At 40.0% G+C, this 23054-nt stretch overlaps 1 protein-coding gene across 4 annotated transcripts in view; it reads left to right on the plus strand.

Annotated features, from left to right (window-relative positions):
• The window catches only part of CBLN4 (cerebellin 4 precursor), a 331585-nt gene that overhangs the window by 207366 nt on the left and 101165 nt on the right, over nt 1-23054 (plus strand). The window lies entirely within an intron of this gene.

Raw genomic sequence — 23054 nt, forward strand, 5'->3', positions numbered from 1 at the left:
TAAAATACTGGGGCTTTTACATAATATATGATGTTTCTAGTAAGTTAAGTTCTTTTCCTTTATCAAAATAATTTTGCTGCTTCTCTTGTAATTCCTCTTTCAGATGAACTTTAGAATTAATCTCTCCAGTTCTAAAAAAATATCGTGAGGGCTTTATGGGAATCTTATTAAATTAATATTGGTAAAATTAATTATTGATTTTGAAAGAATGCATAGATTTGCAATATTGAATTTCTTTCATCTTAAGCTTTCTTCAGTAAAGCCTTGTGGTTTCTTCTTAGATAGCCTTGGATTTTTTATTATGTTTATTCCTAGATATTTGATATGCAAATATAATCTTCTCTATAACAAAATTTAATTGATTAAAAAGAGTATATAGGAAAGATACTGATTTTTTAATATTATTAACCTTTAAGTCAAAACAATACAAAACAATAAAAATACCAAACAATCAAATGAAATTTGCAATGTCTAAGGATATTGTAATCAATATCTCATTTAATCTTCACAGATATTTTGTCAGATATAATTATGTCTAATTTCATATTTTACCAATAAAAGATGTGAAGCTTGAAATTATCCAGTACCCAGTCACACAGCCAGTGGCTTGGGTGTGGACCATGATTTTAACCTCTGCTCTATATTATCTTCTTTCATTTAGGACATAAAGATTATTTCTAACAAGTCCAACTAGATTACCATCCATTAACTTGTTATTTTCTAACTAACTGGTAGTTTATGCTTATAGATGGTTAATATTATCAATTTTGTGGGTTCCCCCTTTTTCACTCGAGAAAACCTTGTTACCATTGTTTTGGGGTGTAGGCAGGACCCAGCATGTTCCTGTCGACCACAGGTTAAGTGGGGATTACTACACACTAATTTAGCTGCCGTTTTGAAATTCTCTTAGTTAAAAACATCTCTTTTCCTAAACCATAGTCCCTGCAGGAAGTGTTGGTTATATTCAAAGTAAAAAATGTTTCTGTGCAGAAATGTATCCACAACTGGTTGAAGTTTATGGAGGAGAATATGTTAAGTCAGTGGAGTGTACATAACAGTGTGGAGAATTTCAAAGGAAACAAGTCAGAGTCCTCAGAAAACACTCCATCTCTAGAAAGGATGAATTACAGCAACCCTGTGAAACAAACAAAAATGTACACCTGCTCTGGCTGATGCAGTTTTCAGAGACTATGATCCTAAGTATTCTATCAATATTTCATATAGAGTCACTGGACCTATTTGAACCATCTGGTATTTCCTTGAATTCAGCTGAGGGTTTTAAAAGGCTCCGTAGTCCCATCCCAGATCTGGACTCAGGATCTCTGGAAAAGGACCCCCATGCTAATGTTTAAAACCCACTGGCTTTAGAATTGTTAGTTCAACCTAGATTAAAAAAACCACGTGGCACCTAACTGCCACTTATAGTAGAGAGTTCTCAACTTCCCTTTATGATGTTTAATTAAACAGCTTTTTTTTCCCTGAAAAATGTCCTACCCCTTAGTCAACTTTATAAAAATTCATTATGCATGGATTAAGGTACAAGATTCCAGAACTAGAGCCATTTCTACCCTTGACAAACAGAATGTAGAGCTTTAACCTGTCTTGTAGCAGATAATGAAAAAACCCATACCTCCTGCTGCAAGAGCAAATACCTTGACTTTAGTACCTTCACAGTGGAAATTCTGCAGAGTAAAGCCCAGTCTGAATCCAGCCCCGGACCCAGGGCAAAAGGGCTTTGTTTACATGGTTTTATTGAAAATTCTGAGATGAATAATCATGGGCAACAACTGCCTTTTCTGGTCTTAGTTAAAGAATGACTTCACGATTTTGGAGAAGGAGGCTGGGAATTGGCTGTTTAGTCATCACTTCCTAAAGGTGGCCAATAAGATGGTTAGCAACATGCCCACTGTAACAAAATTACAGTGGTTGTGCATTTTAATCACCAGTGCAGTTGCTAGAAGGGGCTCTGATCTGCTTTGATCTACTCGTTTAATAGGGACTAGTTTAAATCCCCCCTGTATCACTCAGATCTCTTCAGTTCTCTGCAGATCCGTACATCCTACTCTGTCTAAACTGCCAGCGTCTCTCACCTGACCAGGTCATTAACTTCCAATTAACCTCGATTCCAGGCAGCATGCTCTGTCCTGCACCCACTCTGGAACCTGTCTCCAAACTGCAGCCAAGATGATCTTTACAAAAGACAGCCTTTTTCACTACTATATATAAAATGGATAAACAGCAAGGACCTACTGTATAGCACAGGGAACTAATATATTCAATATCTTGTAATAACCTATAATGGAAAAGAATCTGAAGAAGAATAGATTATATATACGTGTGTATTTTATATATATATATATATAGCTGAATCACTTTGCTGTACCCCTGAAACACTGTAAGTCAACTACACTTCAATTTTTTAAAAAAAGAGTCTTTTTTTGGCGAACTATTTTTTTAATTAAAGGTTTCTGTACAATATTATGTAAGTTGCAGGTGTACAGTCTAGATTCACCATTTTTAAAGGTTATACTCCATTTATAGTTATTATAAAATAGTGGCTATATTCCCTGTGTTGTACAACATATTCTTACAGCTTTTTTATACCTAATAGGGCAAAATAGGGCTAGTGGAGTAAGAGGTTCAAAAGACAGCCTTTGGAAACTCCTCCGTGATTTCCTGTCTTAGGCCGAAGATCAGAAGCCTTAACCTGATCTGTCAGTCATTGCTGGGTCTGGCAGTTCAGCAGTTTTACTTTTCATATGCACGCCCCATCTCCCAGCATCGTCCCCACCTCTTGCGCCTTCACCTAGGGAACTGGTAGTCATTCTTCTCATCTTCAACTAAAACTCACTTTCTGGCCTTCTTTTTTTTTTTTTTCCTTAGATTCCGTATATATGTGTTAGCATACTGTATTTGTTTTTCTCTTTCTGACTTACTTCACTCTGTATGACAAGACTCTAACTCCATCCACCTCATTACAAATACCTCCATTTCATTTCTTTTTATGGCTGAGTAATATTCCATTGTATATATGTGCCACATCTTCTTTATCCATTCGTCTGTCGATGGACATTTAGGTTGCTTCCAGGTCCTGGCTATTGTAAATAGAGCTGCAATGAACAGGATATGGGGAGGGGGTGGGGTGAGATGTGACAGGGTAAGAGAGTGTCATGGACATATATACACTACCAAATGTAAAATAGATAGCTAGTGGGAAGCAGCCGCATAGCACAGGGAGATCAGCTCGGTGCTTTGTGACCACCTAGAGGGGTGGGATGGGGAGGGTGGGAGGGAGGGAGATGCAAGAGGGAAGAGAAATGGGAACATATTGTATATGTATAACTGATTCACTTTGTTATAAAGCAGAAGCTAACACACTATTGTAAGGCAATTATACTTCAATAAAGATGTTTAAAAAAAAAAAAAAAAAAAAAAAAAAAACTCACTTTCTCGGGGAAGCCCGAGGCAGAGGTCAAACTCTTTTGCTGTGTGCTATCAGAGACAAATTGTTTTCTCGCAGTGCCTTACATCAGCTTGTATTTAAACACTTATTCATGTGACAGTTTTTTATTAATAGCTGTCTTTCGTGCTACACTGTAAATCAGCATCATTTAAGAAAAATATTGTATCCTGGCACCTAGCCGTATAAGTCTCTCAATACATATTGGATAAATGAATAAATAAATCTTCTACCCAAATAAAAATATCTTAGTTTTCTCCCAAAGATCATTTGCTTCGGAAAAAAAAAAGAGTTTAACTCAGTTGAATATCAATTTATCTGGATCTTTAGATTAATTTCCACTTATGTCTTTCATCCTATCTCTTTGCAAAGATAAAACTAGATTCAGGTGATTTTACCTCCAAAGTGCTGACCTGATCACTCTTTTTTTTTTTCTTTAGTGATGACAAAGGTAATGGTATTTCTAACTCTGAGTGTTCGGTGTACATCCTTTGTGATTTAAAAAATCAGAACATTTAATTGACTCCTAATGTTTTCATGCTCACACTTGTTTTTCTCCTTCTTTGAGGCAAAGTGCTGCCTGTCCTGTTACTTAACGAAAGGACTCACTGCAAGCTAATATTGAGTAAATACTTGACCGAGTTGCTTGCAGTCACTGCCACGTTTCCAATGTGCACTTAGGTCCCACACGTGGCCAGAACACAAATCCTGAGACGGGCTCCCTGTCAAAGCAGATCTGTGACCGTCAGTGAAACCCAGGATGTTTCATCCTCTGCCTGCCTCTGGACATAGAGACCACAGAGGCAAAGAAAAGCTGTTGTATGGCCCTTGGCATATCTGTTAGCGAATGCCACAAACAATCTGGCCCGGGGGATTTCTTTGGAATAAAATACACTTGCCAATTGAGAACGGCTCTTACCCGTTGATGTTTCTGCTCAGTCTGTTCTGTGGAGCACAGACTCAAACATGGGTGAGACTGCCAAAAGCACAGATCCTACACAGACCTGAAGATCTGGTCCCCAGTTGCAAATTAATTACTGCACTGTAATGCACTGTTGTCGTCTGAAACATGGTATTGGGATTTTGTTGCTGAAGATTTAACAAATTTTTTTCAATTGCCTTCCTCCCTCCCTTATCAAAGAGAGAGTATACTGGACTGAGTTAAACAGGCAAGGAAGACTTTACTCAAGACTGTCCTGTTAGGGGAGAGAGATTGAACTCAACACCATTAAAAAACAAAAGTCGGAGAGCTCTTAAGTGCTGGGGTGAGGTTGGTCGATGCGATCAGGTCATCTGTATTTGCTAGTTGGTCCTTATCTAAGTTGGGCTCCAACCCTCCTACAGAGACTGGGAGATCGGGGCCCTATTGTTTTTGTTTATCCTTTCTTCTTTCTGTTTTCTCTTTTTAAAAAAAAATTCTAGTGAGAACACTTAATTTGAGATTTCTTAACAAAATCGTAAGTGCGCAGCACGGTATTTTTAACTCTAGGCACAGTGTTGTACAACAGATGTCTAGAACTTACTCGTGTTCTATAACTGAAACGTTACACCCGTAGAGCAGCAGGGTCCCAGAGCCCCGGCAACCTCCCCTCTCCTGTCTGCTTGCATGAGTTTGACCATCCTAGATACCGCCTATATGAGGAATTACGCAGTATTTCTGACTGGCTTATCTCACTCAGCCTACCTTTCTTGATGATTACACTTCAGAGGGATGCCCCCCAGGTCCTTGGGAAAGTCGTTCCTGGGCCATAAACCAGCAAGAGGCTGGGAGAAGATTGACATCTCAAAGGGGCAGAGAAAGGTTTTACAATTGCCAGGTTTTCTGAAGTAAATGCTCTAAGAAAGGGGAGGTTTGGGGGGTTAAGAGGGCCACTGTGGTCAAAAAGAAGCCCCTCTAAAGTCTAGTCAAGCTGAGGGGAACATTAAGAGGCTGTCTTCATCTCCCTTCTTCCCTCCCTCCCTCCTTTCTTTCCTTCCATTTTGAATCCCAATAGTATTTGCTATAACAGAATTAGACCTTGTCAAAGGATGATTTTATTTATTTTTTCCTATTTTTATTGAGATATAATTAACATGTAACACTGTATGAGTGTAAGGCACAGAACGTGACGATTTGATGCGTGTATATATTGTGAAATGATCACCACAATGAGTTTACTTAGCATCCGTCACCTCCCATACTTACCAGTTATTTTTTCTTGTGATGAGAATTTTAAAGATCTGCTCTCTTAGCAACTTTTAAATATACGATACAGTATTGTTAACTATAACACCATGCTGTCCATTACATCCCCAGAACTTATTTATTTTATAGCTAGAAGTCTGTGCCTTTTGACCACCTTTATCCGTTTCCCTCACCCCCCAACTCTACCTCTGACAACTACCAATCTGTTCTCTGTTTCTGTGAGTTCATTGTTTTAAGGTTCCATCTTAAAGGATAATTTTAAAAAGGTAAAATCATGATGTTCATACAGATATAAAAAGGTATGCGTGTTGAAAGTTTTAGTGAGCTCAGTAACTAAATGAGGGAGCCAGGCATATGGTATAACTGATTGAAAGGAAACTAGAAATACCAGACATTTATAGATCGTAAAATGAGGATGCCAATGGGGGTAACACTAGCCTTTTCTGCAGTGGGCGTGGAAGGTCAGTTGGACCTTTACTGGACAGGATTTGCGTGTCTGTTCTTAAGAGTTATTTTGCATTGCTAGCAGTCCTCTCCAATTTACAGAGTTGTAAATAATTCTCATAGAATCACGTAACCTCAATGGGTTTGCTTTAGACTTTACATTGTTCTCTACTGAGGCACATTTTTTTTTCCCCCGTAGGTCTTTAGTACCATGCCATATTATTTCTCTTCATTCCTTCTTAAGCATCCTTTCACACTCATGAATTGAGTACCCATTATGGAGCAGGTTTACTGAGAAGGGGGCAGACCTGTGATATACCAGTAGGTCTTCTGCCCTCAGGGTGCTCAGTCAGGTTCACATATGCTCACCATTAACTCAGGTTTCAGAAAGACTGATGCCTGATATCGGTGGGACCTAATGAAAAACTCTGGGATCTCCTTAAAGTGATTTCTTACCCTTGGGACTAATCCAGAGAGGTTTCCAAAGGAGGTGGCAGCTTGTCAGTGGCTGGCTCCCCAAATATCACCAGTACAACCTGTTGATAAAAAAAAACCACTGAATTAACTGCTTACCCTGGTCAGAAAGAATACCATCTCCCAAAATTTGGCAAAAATGTCCCAGAGACGGGGAAGCTAAGGCCAGAATTCCTGAGGTCCTGCTGTTGCCATCTTAAAAGTCTTAATGATTTTGAACAAGGGGCCCCATATTTTTGTTCTGCACGGGGTCCTGCAAATGTGGTAGCCAATCCTAACTATGTCCCAATGTGGCTAAAGTGTTATAAGATTACAGATGAGAGGTTCATTAAATTTTTCTGGGAAGGAAAGGGTGATAGAGATGGTCAGCCAGGTGAATCAGAGCTCAATTTGCAGAGTGAGCAAAAGTTCATAAGGCAGAGAAAAGGAGTCACAGGGTGGAGGGCACAACATGGTGGAGGGGACACAAAAGTCACCTGTTAAGTTGGGAAATGATAGGTCCTTTGTATAAGTTATGTGTACCAAGGGCAGTGCTGGGTCATAGGATGGGGTAAGCCAGATGCCAAAGGACTTTGAATACTTCAAAATAAGTGGTTTGGAACCTACTGTTTGGGCACTGGGGGAGGAGGGGGGACTTGAACGTTATTTGAGAAGAGTACTGACAGGCTCAGGAGCAGATTTTGGACAGCCACTCAAAATTGGTTGAATTGGGATTTTGAAGGGTAATATTTTAGTTCAAGCATGGCAGATGAATGTATATGCAAATTCTATTCAGTCCTGTCATTTTTATGCAAAAAGAACACAAAGGGTCTTCACAATTACTCTCTGGGGATGATGCTAATGTAGACCACCAAGGGAAGAATCCTTAGACTTGCTGAGGGCTATGTTCAAGTTTAAAGTACAAGAATTAGCCTCAAGACTAGTAAGGAAAATCTAGAAGTAAATAGATAGAATTCCAAGTCTCAAGTTCAAAGCCATATCACATAGATATCACAGTCATTCCTAAACTGTATGTGTGATGGAACGAGGAAAGAAGCAGGTGTGACAAGATATTTTATTGAGCTATTTTTAAAAATTAATTAATTTATTTATCTTTGGCTGCGCTGGGTCTTCACTGCTGTGCGCGGGCTTTCTCTAGTTGTGGCGAGCGGGGGCTACACTTCGTTGCGGTGCGTGGGCTTCTCATGGCGGTGGCTTCTCTTGTTGCGGAGCACGGGCTCTAGGCGTGCGGGCTTCAGTAGTTGTGGCATGTGGGCTCTAGAGCGCAGGCTCAGTAGTTGTGGCACGCGGGCTCTAGAGCGCAGGCTCAGTAGTTGTGGCACGCGGGCTCTAGAGCACAGGCTCCGTAGTTGTGGCACACGGGCTTAGTTGCTCCGCAGCATGTGGCATCTTCCCGGACCAGGGCTTGGATCTGTGTCCCCTGCATTGGCAGGTGGATTCTTAACCACTGTGCCACCAGGGAAGTCCTTTATTGAGCTATTAACCTGTGTCTCTCCTCCCTTTATTTTCCTCTTTCTGCTGATTTGTTTCAAGCAGGCAACCAGGTGATAAAGGATAATTTTCAAAAAAAGGTAAAATCATGACTTCCATATAGATGTAAAATGAACATCTGCCAGATATTTTACTTAGCTCATTAATGAGAGCACCAATAAGGTTTTACAACTGCTTCAAAGGAGAATCCAAGGTATGATACTTTTATAGATTAGGAATGCTGAAACAAATTTACAGATAGGTGAAAACTGGATTTTTCTACAGTGGGGAGGGGGATTTTCCTCTTCTCTGTGTTTGCATGTGTATGGACAAGCAATGTTTGCATTACCATCAGTTTTCTATACGTTAGCTTCTATTTCTGCAGAGTTATAAAATAGCCTAGTCAAAAAAGAAAAAAAAAAAAAGGCACACACTCCCATAAGACAAAACAATCCCTGGAGGGCCTCCAGCATTTCATTGAAAGGACATCTAGTAATCTTCTTTTACACATTCCAAGGTCTTTATTTTTTCCATACAGAGGTCTTTTTGTGCCCCTTTGCCTCAGTGGAAGCTTATGTTTCACGGTATCAAAACCAACAGCTATCTGCCATTTATTTTCTTTCCTCCATGTATTAATATTAAAACAGTAACCCTTGGAAGAGGTTATACTTGGAGGCCAGGAAGAGTAGAGAAGGGTAAGAAGGAATTCTGCAGCGCAGCCAGGAAAGCAGAGCCCTTTAGAACTTGGTGGCGGAGTCCTGCGTAAGGCATCGAGACCTCTGGGGAGGTGGGGAGATGGCTTTCCTGGGGTAGGAGGGTGGAAAACTGGACAACCAAAGCCCTTGTACCTGGGAGGCCCAGGCAGATGGGGAGGGGGGCATCAAGCCATAACTGTATTGACTGATGACCAGGAAGATCATGAAATTCATCATCCAAACGAGGACACGTTTGAAGATGAAAGGGGACACTATACCAGGGCACCAGGATAAACCAGGATGATACTTTAGCGCTGCAAATGGTCCAGGACATTTTCATGTCCCTGAAACAGGAAGATCACATCTAAGTTGATTTCCAGGGGACAGTACCAGACAACCTTCAGTCCCTGAAAGGGAATTTCATTTTAACTTCCCACAGGTGCTGGCTTCAAAAGGCCATTAGCATGCCATATGGTCAAAAGTAAAATTGTTTCAAAGGGATGTTTGGGCTGTATACTGACAGAACTTGAATATTTAGGAACAATGAGTTAAATTGATTCTGAAAGAGTGGGGTTTTTTTAGAGATGATGTCATAGTAACAGAAGAAGTAGACTTTGTTCCTTGAAGTGGGTGAGAAGAATTTTAAATGGCTGAAGTATCTGAGTCATCTTGGTTGAAAGAATGTACATTTGATTCTGTTTTTGTTTTTTTTTAACATCTTTATTGTAGTATAACTGCTTTACAATGGTGTGTTAGTTTCTGCTTTATAACAAAGTGAATCAGTTATACATATACATATATCCCCATATCTCTTCCTTCTTGTATCTCCCTCCCTCCCTCCCTCCCTATCCCACCCCTCTAGGTGGTCACAAAGCACCGAGCTGATCTCCCTGTGCTATGTGGCTGCTTCCCACTAGCTATCTATTTTACATTTGGTAGTGTATATATGTCCATGCCACTCTCTCACTTCGTCCCAGCTTACCCTTCCCACTCCCCGTGTCCTCAGGTCCATTCTCTACGTCTGCATCTAGATTCCTGTCCTGCCCTTAGGTTCTTCATGACCTTTTTTTTTTTTTTATGTGTTAGCATACTGTATTTGTTTTTCTCTTTCTGACTTACTTCACTCTGTATGACAGACTCTAGGTCCATCCACCTCACTACAAATAACTCAATTTCGTTTCTTGTTATGGCTGAGTAACATTCCATTGTATATATGTGCCACATCTTCTTTATCCATTCGTCTGTCGATGGACACTTAGGTTGCTTCCATGTCCTGGCTATTGTAAATAGAGCTGCCGTGAACATTGTGATACATGACTGCAAGAGTGTACATTTGAAACTGGTTCTGTATAACCCCTGGCGGCACCTGCCTTACTGATGAGAGGCCTTGGGTAACACCCAGAGATAACACCAAGAAGGGGCGGCCAGTTCCCTCTAGGATAAAACACAATTTCCTGTCTTTTAAGGGACGTTTCTTGTTATTTTCCTAAGTTAGTCAGAAGTCAGTCCATTTCTGTAGACCTCAGAATATAAGAGACCCAGTGAACTGCCTCATGTTCACCTTCTAACTTCCCCGTCATTACCACCCTCCACACCCACCACACATTTTGAAATTGAGGGCTGTTTAAAATGAGTCTGTGTGAGTAGAACTATATCACCAGCTATTGCATCTCCCTGTACCCCATCTCCATTATATTAGGGGACCTCCCAGGAGAGGGGAATACAAAACTCCTTCTGCAGATTTAGACTGTAGCCAACATCAACATTTGATTCAAAGAAGACAAAGAAATGTGATAATTCTTGTCCACTTGGGTTGTGGACTGAAAACTGAGCCTGATACTAAGCAAAGATGTAGGGCCATATCCCCTACCATAGGCATATAGGGCCGGGCTCTTACCAATATGTGTTCCGTGGACCCCTTGGTAGACTGGTGAAATCAAAGAATACCCTCTCAGAGTAAGGATTTTAAGTGCATATCATAAATACAGAGGGTTACAAACAAAAATCATTCATGTTAAGACATAATTATCAAAATATTTAAGCCACCACATTTATAATATGCTGACATATTTATTTTATTAACACACTGAAAAACAAGACCTAGTAGTAGGTCTAATAACTATTATAATTGAAAAATAGTGATGAGAGTAAAAGCTATGTTGAGGTATCTGCAAGAACTATGTTGTGATACTACCACAGCAGTGATTTCCATTCCAAAGGCAGAGTCATAGGTGCCTTTATTCTACTGTGGTTTGTTGCCCACATTCCTAACTGCGAGGAATAATAAATTGAAATCAGAGATAACAAAAATAAAGGTATGGGTTTGTTTTGCACTGACGTTTACAGGTTCCCTGAATTCTATCTCTGCACTCCTTCTGAGGTCTATGGACCCACGATTGAGAGCCCCCTACCATGGGGGCACCGTTCTCCATCTCCATCCTCATAGGCTGTTAGCTACCATCTGTGAATCGACTTATCCACACCACTAGCCAGCATCTGGGAGAGGGTGATAATCCTGTTTTCAAATCCACTTTAGCTTGTGAGTAAACGCTGCCTGTGGTGTTGATTCCCAGCACTGGGGAAATTGCTCGCCCTGGGCCCACACGCCCTGTAATCTTTCTCTCCCACTCCTTTACCCTTTGCCCTTAGTCTTCTCCTGGGAATTTGAAGACTTTATTCACTTTTCTCTTAAGGCACAGAGCCTTGGAATATGTAATTTTAACATCTCTGCTGATATCGAACTGTTTCCACTTCGTCTTTAAATCAGTTTAGTGGTTGTGAAATCCACTGCGGTATTGATATTCAATACGAGAGGCATCAAGGCAATCGGAGGCCGTAGAAGCAGTGGTGCCCAGGAGAACCCTGGCACAAACTCAGCCAAAGAAAGTTAGAGGTGGCAGCGGCAACAATGCCCAGTCCTGTGTGAAGTTATTTTCTTTTTGAGAGATCTGTGGCTAGATCTTCTGAGGGAATAGATCTGGGGCTTCTCAGCGTGTTCCGAGGCCTAGTAGGCACATACATTTTGAGTAACTTGCCTCTGACAGCATGGAGAAAAAAATCCAGTCTGTCTACTCCAGCCTATGATTGTATCTCTGCTTATCTGGGACACCCCTGAGAAATGACTACTTCCCCTGCTCAATTATGAATAAGAACCCCTTTCGCTTTCAGAACAATCCCAGTTTGAGTGATAAATTGTGCGGTCATTGCAGTGGATGCTGTCACGTCACTCAGATCCCTCTTCCAGGACTGAGGTGCTCATTTCCCCAGCGGCTAGGCGTGTTGGGGGCCCCCGGCTCTCGGTGATGTCTTATCTGGAAATTACCTTCAGTTGAAGAGAATCACTTTGCACAAGTTCATGACCCTCCCCTTTCTTGGGGTAGCTGGCCAATGAAGGAGGGGGGCAGGCATAAAGGTCTAGCTTCATTGACCAAAGGTACCCCAGCTCGGCTGGGACATCCGGGATCAGTGCAGCTCGGGGGGTTGGCTGAGGCCTGTGTTGCAACCACATTGTAGCTCAGCTTCTCTCTCTGCTCGGTGCTGCTTCCTACGCTTCTCCCCCAGGTGGTGCCCTCAGGGGCTTCCTGCAAGCAAATCTCCCTCTCAGGGTCTGTTTCTCCACCCCTGACCTAAGGCAGTCATTCTCTCTATTCAGCTCTGAGTTCTGGTCCCGGATCACCACTTTGACCGTTTCTCAAATATCCTAAGATCCTTACCTCCCCTGGCTGGTCCACTTGCTGTTCCTTCTTCTACTTCTCTTGCTCTGTCCCCAGATTGTCACATGTCAAACTCCTTCTTGTCTTTCTCAAATCTCATCTCCCCTATGAGGCCTTTTCTTCCCTGAATCTGTCGAAATAGTCATTTTTCCCACAGACTTCCTCTACTGCATTCTTTTTATTTCCTCCATAGCCCCATCACGAACCGAAACTATCTTGTTAATTTATTTACTTTCTTATTGATGTTCTCCTCTAGAATGTAAGTTCCTTCTGGGATGAAATCTTATTTGTCTTTTCACCCTGAATCTTCGATATCCAGAAAAGGGTCTGGCAGATAGTGAGCACTCAATAATATTGGTTGAAGGAGTGAATAAGAATAAAGGGAAAGAAATTAAAAAAAGGTAGTGCAGGTTCATTTATAAAATTCTCCCTTATCTCTCTCAAAATTGTTTTAGCTATTTGCTTAGCTTGCAATTTTTGCTTCATTTTCCAGGGAATATCCTTGCCAATTCCTCCCAAATTTCTCCTCTCCCACTGTTTCTACAACTTCCATTTCGAGAGTCTAATAGAAGATATTATCCACAAGTGTTATTAAGATTAATCGTAATAATAATAACTAGCATTTATTGAATGTCTGTATTGCCAGACACTTCACTGCTTTATATATGATAACATACTTAAATCTTATCACAATTTGACATGTAGTTGTTGTTATTATTATTATTCCTCTTTTATAGATGAAGAAACTGAAGTTGAGGGAAGTTTCAGGACTTGTTCAAGATCACGCAGCTAATAAATGGCAGCAGAGCCAAAACACAAACCCAACTTTTCTAATGATCTTGTTATGTGGTTTCCAGGTTGATGCAGTAAAAAGTGCACATCATGTTTAGAGCCAGAGAGCCCTGGAATCTACTACTCTTGGGCTATGCCATCTTGGGCTTTACATAACCTCCTAGGACTCAGCTTCCTTATGACTAACTGTGGCTTAGGATGAACCTGGTCTGCTGCAATAATTAAATTAAGTGATAATGTATCTAGACATCTGGCATATGGTGGAAAATCCAAAGGGTTCATCTCCTTCTGATATATAACATTGTAAAAATTGAACCAAATTTCCTAGCTTCCATTTGTCTCAGACTAATTAGAAGCTGGGGCATCTTCAGTTTTGGTGGATAAAGCTCCATGTGTTGCATGAACTCCACTAAGCTGTGTGTTTAGCCGTGCAGACTGACATACGCATATGTGTCTGAGGAGCGACACTGCAGTTAAAACCACAGGTATTAGGGTCAGATGGACCCGGAACAGGATCTCATCTTTGTTACTTCTCACCCCTCCTGCCGCCTTACAGCCTCCCACTTACTTTGGGAATAAATCATATATTTAATCTCTCTAATCCTATGTTTCCTCATCTGTAAATGGATTGGTTTAAGAATTAAATGAAGTATTGCCTATTTAGTATAGGATTCGACCTATGGCAACCTATCTATTACAGTTAATACTGATTCTCAATAATAATAGTTATTCCCTTTTTAAGTTTATTACTTAGTTATATTTTATTATAGAATGCTTTTGACTAGGCTTCTTATTATCAATACAGAACCATGAGATCTTAGAGAAAAAGGGATAGAAAATGTAAATGCCACGAGGGCAGGCCCAGGGGCCTCACCGCCAGCCTCAGCCTGAAGCTCCATTGTGTAATAACCGAGGCTAAGAGCAGTACTGGGTCCATTAGAGTTGCTTCGTAAACATGTGTTGGGTGTCTTACCCCTCCCACTGTTGAGTAAGCCCTCAGACTCTGTCTGGGACCCACTGATGCTGAATTTGTTCCTTTCAGAGTGGTCTCTCCACATAGTCGTCTATTTTTTCTGGCTATTTGAGGTATCCATCTAGGTCATCTCCAATTTACTGGGATCTTAGTTCAATAATCTTTAATTTAAAATAATCTTAGAATTCTAGAATAATACAATTGAAGGCAAACTTCATTATCATTTTACTTGCTGATGAAGTCTAACTCCAAAAGATAGGATCCATTCCTGCTCCTCCCATGAATTTGTAAAAAAAAAAAAAAAAAGTGAACCTAGGTTTTGAGAAATCAGAGCAATTCAAATTCTTATTCTAGTTGCTGTTGCATTAGGTAGAGTGTCTCCCGATACATGAATTTCAAGAAGGTACTCCTAGCACGGGAATTTGGATGTAAAATTATGAGGGTAATTTCCCTGCCTTTTAAGATTTAAGAAGGATTCTTTGTCCTATTTGTCTTCAACTTAAAAGATTATTATATCTTCCTTTTATCTGAGAAATGGCCTCGAACAGATATCTTCGCTGCTGGAGGAATTCTTGCTGACATACTCAGAAAAGCCAGGCAAGCAACTTGCTGGCATAATTGGCAAGGATATCGCATCTCATTCCACTTAACATAATTAGATCTGGTTATATATAATTGCTCCCTTCCACAGGAAAATTTCCTTGAAAGGTTAAAAAATTGATTGCTGAGAGTGGAGATTTCACTTTCCCACGTTGACCGTAGGTAGAAATAATAATCTGTTGAACCACTCTTATCCAACGTGTTTTATTCAAGTATACATTCCTTTTTTCCCCTCAAACGTACTTAACTTCTCCCCAAAGAACTATAATCAAGCTTAACTCAAATGAATGAGTCCAAAAACAGAACCACATTTTCCTGTTAAAAACCCCACATTCTTTCTTTATTATTTTTAACATCCTGTGCTCTTAACATGTAAATTGACTTGACTATAATAAAGAAATAAGAAGGAAGTGCTTCAACTCATTGAAAAAACTTTGGCATTGAATTTTCGTTGGGTAAAAGTAAGCAAAAGGAGGAAAATAGCAAAGCAACAATTAAGCTGTCAAGACAACGTTTTCCTGACTTCCCTCCATCCTTTTCCCTGTTCTTCTTTCTTTAATCTCTCAGAGATGTGTTTGCTTTCCTGACTATGAAGTAGGTGGAATCATCTTCAAGGTCTTAAGCGATAGCTGCCCATCGCAGAGAAAAAGCCAAGATCCTCGCGGTAATTCACGGTCCATCCTCTGGCTTTCTCTTTCTCTGGCTTTTGTTTTAACTTCCTGCATTCCTAGTCCTGCATTCCACTCCACTCACTGGGCTTCTCACTGTTCCTGTGACACGCCAGTCAGGTTCTTATAAAAAAGCCATTGCTTTATTCTTCCCGAAATGCTCTGTCTACGCGGCTTGCTCTTTCCTTTTTTCACTTTTCTCTACTTTATTTTCTGTCTCTTCCAAGGTAAAAAGGAAGCAGGCTGACCATTACTTATTTCTGTCCTCATTTACTACTGATGGTGCCTAGATGATCCTGTAATTTCATATTATGTTCTGAGAAAGCCATGTGGAATAGAAGCAATATTTAGGTTTATTGATGAGTATTTCTTTTCACCATCACCATGAAATAGAACATAGGCAAAATAAATACTTGAGGAAAGAAACCTCTGTGTTACAAAACTGGACAGTTTTGTAGGTAGTCCATGTCCTAACTATGTATTCTAAAATAACAGGGTTGTAGGTGACCTTCAGGATCTCCTTCTGCTTACAGAGGAAGCCTTTTAGATGATGAATTCTACAAGTTAATTTTTGACATTTACCAAAGATTCCTGTATAAGGTAGTGACTTTAAAAGTCATATAATCCAAATCCCCTCCATACATATTCATCCGATTTCCCAGTGATTAAATGAGTTCTACAAATTCATAGTCGATTTTTTGTCTTGCTTCTGCTTGAATCCTTCTGGGTTTGTGGAGTCCTTCATTACTTGTTTAATTAATTAATCAAATATCTATTGAGTGTCAATGTTCCTGGTTTTGTGTTATGTGCTGGGTACACAAAGGAAAATAGGACAGTCAATGAATTTCTCCTATGACGGTGGCCCAGCGGATCTAATTATTACCGGAAAGTTTAAATTTACTCTAAACCAAGTGCCAGGTAGGCACCGCCAGACCCTTGCTCTTTATCAGAGTGAAACCAGTGAGTGGGATTTTTAGGTTAAGTGTGATTGGGTATCAGCGACTTCATATGAGTCATCCTACTGGTGTAACTCAAATCCTTATTCCAAGCCTTGCAGACATTCAAATTCTTGTCTAAATAGCTTTGAACTTGGTCATAAATAGAGATCAGAACTGGCTGGGGGCAGACTCATGGAGAGCTCTATGAAGTCTTACTTCCATGACAGGTGCCTCTAACCCAGATGGTAAATGCAGCCTTGCCTTCGAGTTTCACAAAAAAATCCAAATCACATAAGCACTTGTGACGCAGAAAAGTTTTACTGAAGATTTGAGGGCCTTGTGGTGGTGAGGAGTTAAGTTGCAGTGATGCAAACAAATTCATATTGTTTGAAGATTAATGTTTTAGTTAGGGTATATTCTATGCTGCTATAACAAAGAGACCCCCAAAACGGGAACACGGAAGTTGATTTGTCACCTATGGAACAACACAGGTAAAGGAAGCAGAGGTGGTCCAAGGGCTGATGGATGGATAGATAGATAGATAGTTAGATAGATAGATAGACAGATAGATCAATGTGTACATCCTAGGACATGTCTATGTACCTATACAGCCACATAAAATCGCAGTGTTTGTGACAGTTGCAAATGCAGACTGATTCAGCTGGGTTGTATGGGCCACTCAATACCCCAAGTGGTGGTGTCATTTTAACATGATTTTCCAAAAATGGTGAAAAACTAACTTTTGGTAAAATACTTAACAAAATACATACCTCCTTAACAAAATTAAGGAAAAATGCTGCCCTTCATTTACACAATAATTGCATTCCTGGAAAATACACTCATTAAAATTATCCCCAGATACATTATATCTGTATATTCACTTGGGGTCTTTCAAAAGTCGTGTGGATATGGAATGGCCTTTTATTTAGGTCAGGACTGTCCAATGTTTCAGAGAACTTCTAGCATCCTAGACCTACCCACTAAATGCTAGTAGTGCCCCTGGATATTATGACAATAAAAACGCTCCCACGGATTTCCAAAATGCCCCCCTGGAGATGGCATTGCCTTTACTGATAGCTGTTGCTCTAGAGGAACTTGGGTGGAGTGTTCTTTCCCTGACTTTGGGGCCAAGGGTCATTCTGAGCAAAAGCACAGTAGTTACCATTCATCTGCCGTCTTCCAAAGGTATAGGTTGTAAGGAAGCTAAGTTCTTGCCCTTTGTAACTGACACAGGTTGAGATGAATGTGCACCTGTGTGCAGACACATTAACAGAATCACCTGTGCATTTTCTAATGACCACTCAGACTTTATGAGTGTGATTTTCTCCATGCGGAATTTAGTGAGGAAAAAAATTGAGGGAGAAAAGGCAAAAGCAATCTTCTTTTGCCACAAATGTCTTAGACCCATTATTGTAAGATGTGTGAAAGTACTAAATTTACAGAAAGGTCTAAGTAATAGCAAACAAGGTGAGGAAATTTATTTCTAACAGGCAAGGTATAATCTCCCTAAAAGGTACCTTGAAGTAGACTTATTCAGCTGTACATTTAGGTTACTTTGCTGTCAAAGGAAACTGGAGGAAGATTTGAGGGCAGATGTTAACCTGAAATGCACACACAGCTGCATGCAAATATCTAGGGCACAATTTTGCTTTAGTTAAGTAGAAGACCTTCATCATTCTTGCAAAGTTTTAGCTCCTGGTAATAAACAGGTTTCTTTCTTAATGATCAGATTCTCCTTCCTTAGTCTTTCCAGTTTTTTAGGGGTTTTTTTGTTTGTTTGTTTTCAACATTCTTGGCTACCGAATCCTTGTTTTTCAGGAGGGTAGAAGATTAATGATTCTCTATGACTGTAACAAGCCATCCACTTCTGGGTGCCCCAGACTCTTCATCCATAATATAGGGGAGGAAGTTTGAATTAGACTCTCTAGTGGCCCTTCCAGTTCAAGATCTTAGGTTTCAGGGACCCTAACTCTAGCTGAATGCCCCTGAATTTAATAGCAAGGATATTCTTCTAATAAATGGGTAAAGCGACTGATTTTTCCAGTAGATAATTAGGAGACCCCACACATTCAAATTACTCTTCTGCCATGTTTTGTTTATCTCAGTTTAGTCTCACATCTCTGCAGCACGTAATCTGGATTTGAATCTCAGGCAGATTACTCATTAGCTAGGTGACCTTGAGGCTATTACTAACCATCTCAGTGCTGCAGTTTCTTCAAGTGTAAGAGGGAGATAATATTAGTCTCTACAGAGACCTTGTGAGGAATAAATACATCTGCACATATTAGCTGCTTACCATGGTCCCCAGCACATGGTAGGCACTCAGCATTATTTATTTATTTATCTACTTATTATATAAGTTACAAGTGTACAATACAGTGATTCATAATTTTAAAGCCTCCATTTATAGTTATTATACAATATTGGCTATATCCCACATGTTATACAATGTATCCTCGCAGCTTATTTTATTCCTAATAGTTTGTACCTCTTAATCCCCTAGAGAGACCTTATTTTTAAAGTGCTTTGGGATTTGAGTTTCAGAATGTCATAGATTTGAGAGCAGGAAGAGACCCCGAAGCTCAGGCAAAGTTTTCTGCAGTGGAGAACTGCTTCTGCAGGCAGAATGGAAGTGGTTTATTTGTGGAAGGAAACACAGAGGATGCGCCCATACAAGGTCCCAAGACAGACTTGCACAGTGTGCACCTTTCCATTCCCGAGGCCACCTTGTCATCTGTGACCTCATCGGCACCTATCAAGCATCATTTGAGTTGTTATCTGCATCCCTGCTTCCCAGCACGTGGGGAACATTTGGTCAATAGCCACTGAAGTGAATGAGGTCATTTCATTCCTGGACATTTCTCCAAACTCACTTTTTCCTATTGCCAGGGCTTGCTATAAAACATTTTGTCTTCAGTATTTCAGAGATTTGAATTTGTAATGAATTTCTGAAATCATATTGAATCCGGCAGTGCCCGGCCTCCCAGAAATACTGTGGAGCATTTTCCCAGCCTATCATTTGTGGCTCTGCAATGTTTCCACCAACACAAACTGGGAGGTACCCCCTCGCAGCAGTTTTACAGCACAGTAATTTCATTTTGTCCATAACCTTGAGAGAGGTGCGCTTGGGGTTCCTATTATAATGTAACAAATGAAGGTTCGAGTCTTCCCATTCACATCAAATATATGGATTTTTTAACCCTGGGAGGATTTTACTTTTCCATGATATAAATGATAAGTGTTATAGGCTTCAGTTTTCCCTAAATTGATATAGTTCTGCTATATCCTTCAAATGCTAAGGGCTACTCTCTTTCTTCCTTCCCAGAACAACTTCATCAGCCCTTATGGGAATTTCAAACATGAATCCGAGGTAGCAGTCCAACACTAGAGCTATAGACTGTTTTGTGTACCCTCAAAATCCATATGTTGAAGCCTAACCCCCACTGGATGGTATCAGGAGGGTGGAGCCCCCATGAATGAGATTAGTGTCCTTGTAAAAGAGATGCCCAAGAGCTCCCTCACCTCTTCTGCCATATGAGGACACTGCAAGAAGATGGCAGTCTGTGAACCAGGAAGCAGCCCCATGAGACACTGAATCTGCCTATGCCTTGATCTTGGACTTCCCAGCCTCTGGAACAGTGAAAAACAAATGTTTGTTGTTAAAGCTACCCAGCCTACAGTGCTCTGCTATAGCAGCCCGAGTGGACTAAGACAGCTAGGGCAAAGGGAGTGTGGCACTTGCTTCAGCCACAAAATTTAAGGGGTCACCAAAAAACATAGCAACCCAGATAAATAATATTTTAATGCAATATTTTAAAAAGTTAAAATTAATTTAAAATCCTAGGATAAACAAAAAATAAAAAAAAATTTTTTTAACATCTTTATTGGAGTATAATTGCTTTACAATGGTGTGTTAGTTTCTGCTTTATAACAAAGTGAGTCAGCTATACATATATCCCCATATCTCCTCCCTCTTGCATCTCCCTCCCTCCCACCCTCCCTCTCCCACCCTCCCTCTCCCACCCCTCTAGGTGGTCACAAAGCACCGAGCTGATCTCCCTGTGCTATGTGGCTGCTTCCCACTAGCTATTGGTTTTACATTTGGTAGTGTATATATGTCCATGCCACTCTCTCACTTTGTCCCAGTTTACCCTTCCCCCTCCCTGTGTCCTCAAGGCCATTCTCTAGTAGGTCTGCATCCTTATTCCTGTCCTGCCCCTAGGTTCTTCATGACCATTTTTTATTTTTTTTTTAGATTCCATATATATGTATTAGCGTACGGTATTTGTTTTTCTCTTTCTGACTTACTTCACTCTGTATGACAGACTCTAGGTCCATCCACCTCACTACAAATAACTCAATTTCGTTTCATTTTATGGCAGAGTAATATTCCATTGTATATATGTGCCACATCTTCTTTATCCATTCATCTGTCGATGGACACTTAGGTTGCTTCCATGTCCTGGCTATTGTAAATAGAGCTTCAATGAACATTGTGGTACATGACTCTTTTTGAATTATGGTTTTCTCAGGGTATAAACCCAGTAGTGGGATTCCTGGGTCGTATGGTAGTTCTATTTTTAGTTTTTTAAGGAACCTCCATACTGTTCTCCATAGTGGCTGTATCAATTTACATTCCCACCAACAGTGCAAGAGGGTTCCCTTTTCTCCACACCCTCTCCAGCATTGATTATTTGTAGATTTTTTGATGATGGCCATTCTGACCGGTGTGAAGTGATACCTCATTGTAGTTTTGATTTACATTTCTCTAATGATTAATGATGTTGAGCATCCTTTCATGTGTTTGTTGGCAATCTGTATATCTTCTGTGGAGAAATGTCTGTTTAGGTCTTCTGCCCATTTTTGGATTGGGTTGTTTGGTTTTTTGATATTGAGCTGCATGAGCTGCTTGTAAATTTTGGAGATTAATCCTTTGTCAGTTGCTTCATTTGCAAATATTTTCTCCCATTCTGAGGGTTGTCTTTTCGTCTTGTTTATGGTTTCCTTTGCTGTGCAAAAGCTTTTAAGTTTCATTAGGTCCCATTTGTTTAGTTTTGTTTTATTTCCGTTTCTCTAGGAGGTGGGTTGAAAAGGATCTTGCTGTGATTTATGTCATAGAGTGTTCTGCCTATGTTTTCCTCTAAGAGTTTTATAGTGTCTGGCCTTACATTTAGGTCTTTAATCCATTTTGAGTTTATTTTTGTGTATGGTGTTAGGGAGTGTTCTAATTTCATTCTTTTACATGTAGCTGTCCAGTTTTTCCAGCACCACTTATTGAAGAGGGTGGCTTTTCTCCACTGTATATTCTTGCCTCCTTTATCAAAAATAAGGTGACCATATGTGCATGGGTTTATCTCTGGGCTTTCTATTCTGTTCCATTGATCTATATTTCTGTTTTTGTGCCAGTACCATACTGTCTTGATTACTGTAGCTTTGTAGTATAGTCTGAAGTCAGGGAGCCTGATTCCTCCAGCTCCGTTTTTCTTTCTCAAGATTGCTTTGGCTATTCAGGGTCTTTTGTGTTTCCATACAAATTGTGAAATTTTTTGTTCTAGTTCTGTGAAAAATGCCATTGGTAGTTTGATAGGGATTGCATTGAATCTGTAGATTGCTTTGGGGTGTATAGTCATTTTCACAATGTTGATTCCTCCAATCCAAGAACATGGTATATCTTTCCATCTATTTGTATCATCTTTAATTTCTTTCATCAGTGTCTAATAGTTTTCTGCATACAGGTCTTTTGTCTCCTTAGGTAGGTTTATTCCTAGGTATTTTATTCTTTTTGTTGCAGTGGTAAATGGGAGTGTTTCCTTAATTTCTCTTTCAGATTTTTCATCGTTAGTGTATAGGAATGCAAGAGAATTCTGTGCATTAATTTTGTTACTTTACCAGATTTATTGATTAGCTCTAGTAGTTTTCTGGTAGCATCTTTAGCATTCTCTATGTATCGTATCATGTCATCTGCAAACAGTGACAGTTTTACTTCTTCTTTTCCAATTTGGATTCCTTTTATTTCTTTTTTTCTCTGATTGCTGTGGCTAAAACTTCCAAAACTATGTTGAATAATAGTGGTGACAGTGGGCAACCTTGTCTTGTTCCTGATCTTAGTGGAAATGGTTTCAGTTTTTTACCATTGAGGATGATGTTGGCTGCGGGTTTGTCATATATGGCCTTTATTATGTTGAGGTAAGTTCCCTCTGTGCCTACTTTCTGGAGGGTTTTTATCATAAATGGGTGTTGAATTTTGTCGAAAGCTTTTTCTGCATCTATTGAGATTATCATATGGTTTTTATTCTTCAGTTTGTTAATATGGTTTATCACATTGATTGATTTGCGTATATTGAAGAATGCTTGCATTCCTGGGATAAACCCCACTTGATCATGGTGTATGATCCTTTTAATGTGCTGTTGGATTCTGTTTGCTAGTATTTTGTTGAGGATTTTTGCATCTATGTTCATCAGTGATATTGGCCTGTAGTTTTCTTTCTTTGTGACATCTTTGTCTGGTTTTGGTATCCGGGTGATGGTGGCCTCGTAGAATGAGTTTGGGAGTGTTCCTCCCTCTGCTATATTTTGGAAGAGTTTGAGAAGGATAGGTGTTAGCTCTTCTCTAAATGTTTGATAGAATTCGCCTGTGAAGCC

The sequence above is a fragment of the Balaenoptera borealis genome, assembly GCF_965194805.1.
Source record: "Balaenoptera borealis genome assembly, chromosome: 16".
NCBI lineage: Eukaryota > Metazoa > Chordata > Mammalia > Artiodactyla > Balaenopteridae > Balaenoptera > Balaenoptera borealis.